Source organism: Montipora capricornis, chromosome 7 (genome assembly GCF_036669925.1).
Source record: "Montipora capricornis isolate CH-2021 chromosome 7, ASM3666992v2, whole genome shotgun sequence".
Taxonomy (NCBI): domain Eukaryota; kingdom Metazoa; phylum Cnidaria; class Anthozoa; order Scleractinia; family Acroporidae; genus Montipora; species Montipora capricornis.
The window spans coordinates 46,625,993-46,631,992 of record NC_090889.1 but is presented as its reverse complement, the minus strand read 5'-3'; the positions used below and the strand labels follow the sequence as shown (position 1 = coordinate 46,631,992).

General features: G+C 49.2%; 4 non-coding genes across 4 annotated transcripts; 1 reads left to right on the top strand and 3 right to left on the bottom strand.

Moving 5' to 3' along the window:
• Nucleotides 1-202: 202 nt before the first annotated feature.
• LOC138058385 (U1 spliceosomal RNA) lies at nucleotides 203-366 on the bottom strand. The gene has a single exon (XR_011133912.1). It is a non-coding gene; the product is annotated as a U1 spliceosomal RNA (small nuclear RNA).
• A 193-nt stretch (nucleotides 367-559) lies between these two features.
• On the bottom strand, nucleotides 560-754 carry LOC138058533 (U2 spliceosomal RNA). Its single transcript, XR_011134051.1, has one exon. It is a non-coding gene; the product is annotated as a U2 spliceosomal RNA (small nuclear RNA).
• A 267-nt stretch (nucleotides 755-1,021) lies between these two features.
• LOC138058337 (5S ribosomal RNA) lies at nucleotides 1,022-1,141 on the top strand. The gene has a single exon (XR_011133869.1). It is a non-coding gene; the product is annotated as a 5S ribosomal RNA (ribosomal RNA).
• A 978-nt stretch (nucleotides 1,142-2,119) lies between these two features.
• Nucleotides 2,120-2,287, bottom strand: LOC138058458 (U1 spliceosomal RNA). The gene has a single exon (XR_011133981.1). It is a non-coding gene; the product is annotated as a U1 spliceosomal RNA (small nuclear RNA).
• Between the last annotated feature and the right edge of the window lie 3,713 nt (nucleotides 2,288-6,000).

The window sequence follows — 6,000 nt, the reverse complement described above, 5'->3', positions numbered from 1 at the left end:
GGCCAAGAATGAGAGAAATGAAATCACAGTTTTTTCAGTGCACCAAGTACGGAACATGCCACCTACAATTTCAGCAGTGGACTTCACAAATACAACTCACCTTCCTTAGTCCTTACACCGCCACCGCATCTCCTTCCCTGCCCTGCCTGAAACGTTACCAACAAACCTTCCCATTAGCCAACTTTGCCACCGGGGGTTGGTGCGGGGACTAGCGCGAACGCAGGTCCCCACTACCAGAAATTATACGCTCGAGTTACCCACATTTGGGGTAATCGCAAGGGTCAACCCAATCGAAGTGCAATGAAAGAGCCTCACCTTGAGAGGACTGCCTCCCTGATCACAGTGCCTCCCGCGTCAGGTAAGTATGCCTTTTCAGCCTCTCCGGGACCGCAAAACGCAACTTGTCTGCGCATACCATGTGGTAATGGAGGTCACGTGCTCCTCGTCCTGTCGTGTCGTGCTGTCCACTCGCTGCTATGCTACCTAGAAAAGAGAAGAGAATGTGAAGGTTGGTTGCTTGGTCACTTTTTCTGCTTTCACTTGATTATTTCTTCCCAGAGGGAAGTGGGCCACGCTCGGAGGTAGTGCTATACCGAGGCAACCCGTGGCCGGGACGAGGCAAGCCTCTTTTCCACGGCCCAGTTCCAAAAATCAGTTTAATATATGAGCTGCTCGATGAGCAGCGCGTATCAGATATTAAGCTGATAAGAACAGATTACTACACTTGATCTTAGCCAAAAGGCCGAGAAGCGATGCCCGTAAATGGCTCACGGCGGACAAGGTGCTCCCAGTCTCATGGCCACGAGATATGGTGGTCCGTTACAATCCGTGCCAAGGAAGGAATGCCCAAAGCCAACCTGAAAGCGAGGCGCACACAACGATCGCTCTTGTACAGTGGGCAGCAGCACCAGCATTGCATGGCACTTGCGTGACGGCAAGAGGACAAATGCACATTGTGCTTGCTCTGACCTCGTTTTCATTTTCCCTTATAACAAAGTTTAATTTTCACGGCAAATTACTTGTCTACGACCATACCACAGGGAAAACACCGGTTCTCGTCCGATCACCGAAGTTAAGCCCTGTCGGGCGGGGTTTAGTACTTGGATGGGAGACCGCCTGGGAATACCCCGTGTTGTAGGCTTCCCTTTTTCTTCTGTACACTTGATTATCTCAAAAAATCTCAGTTTCTTTCAATGAAAGAAAGACACATTCCAAACCAGGTTTTTTGAACACAACATGCCAACGATATGTCAAAGATGAGACATACGACAAAAACAAAATAGTTCACACGAGAAAGTGGAACTTGTATTCCCAAGGGAGCGCGTGCGCGCGAGATCTTATCAATCCAACGTTTATGACATGAAACGTATCTTTTCGTGTGAGCAAAGAACAGGATACGACAAGTAAAAAATGCATGCACTGTTATGCATTAGATGGAAGTTAACCTAGCCCGGATGATATGTATACAACGAAGGCTACAACACTACAACATTGATCTTGCGAAAACGTGACTTACGTGACGTAGCGCACTTCAAAGTCTTACTGTTCCCTGCTCAACACGGACAGTACGTATTCAAAGGGCCGATAAAGACACTATCCTGAACCATGAAAGATTTACTTTTTATGATAACAATCCAATTAACTGATAACATAGAGAAACCACAAAGTGTTGGCACAGAAATGTAACGCCAACTGATCTGGCGGGTCCTCAGTTACTCAATGCAAACGGGGCTCTCCAGAACGCAACATAACACAACGCAAAAGAAATCTATCGCGATGGAGCAGTACAAACACACATCCACTTACGTTTTCGAAACGATGCACGAGGATAAGAGCTCGACCCGCTGGCATTTTCTTGTCTCACTCGTCTATCGATGGAAATCGATGCGGCTGAAATAAACACGTCGTCTCCCTCTCTGTACGGCCAAGAATGAGAGAAATGAAATCACAGTTTTTCAGTGCACCAAGTACGGACATTCACCTACAATTTCAGCAGTGGACTTCACAAATACAACTCACCTTCCTTAGTCCTTACACCGCCACCGCATCTCCTTCCCTGCCCTGCCTGAAACGTTACCAACAAACTTCCCATTAGCCAACTTTGCCACCGGGGTTTGGTGCGGGACTAAGCGCGAACGCAGGTCCCCACTACCAGAAATTATACGCTCGAGTTACCCACATTTGGGGTAATCGCAAGGGTCAACCCCAATCGAAGTGCAATGAAAGAGCCTCACCTTGAGAGGACTGCCTCCCTGATCACCAAGTGCCTCCCGCGTCAGGTAAGTTTTTTTTATGTTTAAGGCGAATGGCAGCCCCCCGGTAGGGTGAGTGCAATGGCTGCCAGACATTCAGACTCATCCATCAACAACAATGGTTCGCCTCAAACGGGGGTGCACCAGCACGTCAAACGTCACCGGGGAATCGAACCCCGCCCCTACAAACAAAAAAAAAAAACAAAACTAACGAAGAAAAGCATTCACGAGACGCCTCGTCCGACTTACACTCGAGAATGGCATTTCCACATCAAACAAACAAACAAGCAAACCAACAGGACGAAGGACTACAGGACAAAACAAAAACAACCGAACTGTGCAGCGGCGAATGGCAGACCTGACAAGGACGCCAGTCAGAAAGACTCATCCTAACAGGAGTAGGTACGCCGCGAGACAGCAACAGCTTGGGGCGACAATGGGACTAGAACTGGGACAGAGAAAAACGACCATTGCAAACAGAGCCGATAATGCCAGACGCACCCCACTGACGATGAAAATAACGTAGACGACGGGGGGACTTGAAACGCTTAAAAAGGAGAGGTAGATTGAACTTGACACGAGAGCGGACCTTTGCGATGACATCGAGAGCACCGGGCGGCACATTACGGAAACGAAAGTCATTCCGAGCGAGCCAGATAAAATACTTACAGACAACCTAGGATGTACACGAAAACACGAGGAACTCGACGGATCTCAGCCGGGTCAAAAACCAAACAGCACGTGACGGCAAACCAAAGAAGGGGACGAAGACGAAAAAACCAAACAATAGAGACTGTAACCATGAAAGAACACTATGAGCAAGAGGGCAGGAGAAAAACAAGTGAGAAGGACATTCAGAGGCAAGACGGCAAAAAGCAAGAAGGGTCGACCGAGTACCCAAAAACCGACAAGGCGATCGGCAGTGTACAACACGCCATGGCGACCTTTCAGTTGAGATCGATCACTGGGCGGTCAAGATTGAAGAAGAACAATTGGGACCAGGTCGAAGGCCAGTAGAGAGTATAGCCATACAAAGGAAAAAACTTGTCAACACAATGGGGAGTCGGACGATCCTCAGACAGCAAAAACAAATAAACAGAATTTGCAGAGATAGAGGAAACAGCAGCAAACATGATGAGGGGACAAAGACGCAATGACAAGGGAGGAACGACGCCGACGGGAAAAGGAACCACCAACCAAACGCCAAGCAGACAGAAGAGCAGAGTAAAACGGGGGGAGGGACTTGGAGGAAAAGGCCTCAGGACGGGACAGAACAACATCAAGAGCAGGGACACCAAAACGAGAATCACACCAAAAGGAAAAGAAATGGACCCAACTACGCGGAGAAAACAGTGAAACGCCGAACCCACTGGACAAGAAGCGCAGAAACCTTAAGACGAAGATCAATGACAGAAAAACCCACCAGCAGATGTAGGCTGAACAACAACAGCACGAGAAACCAGATCGCGTTTGCCCTTCCAAAAAAACCCAAAAACCAATTTACAAAGCTCGGAAGAAACCCAAGGGGGGACATGAATTAGGGAGGCAATGTACCAAAACCCTAGAAAGGGCCAAGGCGTTGATGACGAGAGCTCTCCCGCCGTAGGACAGGGAGCGTTGCCTCCAAGAAGCCAGCACATTCTCCACGGCATCAATCCTAGGACGCCAGTTCACTTCCTCCAAATTCCCAGGCCCAATAAAGACGCCCAGCACTTTGATCTTGGCCGAGGTCCCAGTCCAGGGTGACAGGGGGGTCAGTCCTGCCAGACCACGAACCGAGCCACAATCCCTTGGATTTGGATCCCTGATTAAGCTTAGCACCAGAACCCCTTTCAAAAAGAGCATAAACTTCAAAAATAGCAGCAATGGCAATATCAGACGTGACAATGAGAGAGGTGTCATCGGCGTACTGCGAGATCGGAGACAGGGCCCGCGGGGGCCCGGGGACAGAAAGACCAATGATACGTGGATTGGCACGAATGTTAACAGCAAGCACTTCAGAAACTAGAACATACAATAATGGAGACAAAGGACAGCCCTGACGCACGCCACGAGACAAAGGAAAAAACCGAGACAGATAACCATTAACAACTACAGAGCTTTGGACAGCAGAATAGAACAGAACAACCCAACGGACAAAAGATGGGCCAAAACCCATCCTCGACAAAGTAGCACACATAAATGACCAATCCACTCTATCAAAGGCCTTTTCCTGGTCTAAGGAGAGAACGGCAACGGGATGTCAGATTCCGTGGCAAAGGCAACCACATCACGCAAAAGAGCAACATTCTCGCCAATAAACCTGCCAGGAACACCGCAGGTCTGATCCTCACTAACAAACCAGATGGATAACTTTGAGAAGGCGCCCAGCAATAAACACGAGAAGCAAGCTTATAGTCGACGTTGAGAAGGGAGATGGGGCGCCAGTTACGAGCGTCCAACCGATCTCCCTTCTTAAAGATTAAGGATATGAGACCCCGCCGTTGAGACAAAGACATAGAACCAGACAGATAACACGAATTCAAGACCTCCACTAAATCAGACCCAAGGACGTCCCAGAATTTCAAGTTAAAACTCCATGGGAGAGGCCATCGGACCCCGGGGCTTTACGACGAGCCATGCCAACAAGGGCACGATGACACTCCTCAAGAGTCAGAAAGCCCTCACAAAGATCAGCTTGGGCAGATGAAAGGACGAGGGACACATTACTGAGAAGAATATCTTGAGCGGCGGAATCCGTAGGACAGGCAGTAAAAAAAGAGAGGAGTAGAAAGTGGCGAACGAAGAACACAGATCAGAAGGTGTTGAAACAATGGACCCATCAGGGTTCCGAAGCGCAGAAACCCACCGGTCAGCAGACCGTTTCTTCTCTAAACGAAAAAAGTACGCCGATGAGACTTCGCCCTCCTCAACCCATCGGACACACGTGACCGTACTTGGGCACCTTGAGCAGCCCTGATGTCATAGGCGGAAAGCTGTTCAAGGGTGGATCGATAAACACCTAAAACAGACAGGCAACCAGCATCAAGCCGTGCCTTGAGGTGTGCCGCCAACTAGCCAACAAATCGCGTGACCAAGATTCTTTCTGCGACCGGCGCACACAGTAAGATACCGTAATGCCCTTCGATCTTTGCTTTACCGGAATCCCACCACTTGGAAAGAGAGGAAAAACAGAGCTTACAGTCCTTCCAATCGGCCCAAAAGTCAGAAATAAGGCGACAGACCAGTACTCCTCCTCCTCCAGGACTGAGGTATTAAGCTTCCAAAGCCCCGGACCAGGAGGAATAACGTCAGGAACAGTAAGAGAGCAGGACACAGCACAATGGTCTGAAAACGGACACGGAAGAATTTCACAAACAGAGACAGAGACGCAACCCAGACATAAGGGCACCCAATTAGATCTATACGGGAGGAGATAGAGCCATCCGCCTTAGTCCAGGTAAAGGCGGAGGAAGACGGATGGAGGTATCTCCAAATATCAATACAACAGACATCGTCAAAAAGACGACCAAGGGCAACAACACTCTCACGCGAGGTATCACCGACCACGGAGCCCACACGGTCAGCAGCGCGATCAAAGACGGTATTAAAATCGCCGGCGAGGAGGGTGGGAACTGAAGGGTCTAATCGGGAAGAGACCCCGTCCAGGAAGGCATCACGATCAGGGTTACGATTGGGAGCATAAATGCAAGCAACCCTGAACACAGCGCCACGCAAAGAAAACTCACATAACAAAAACCGACCACAA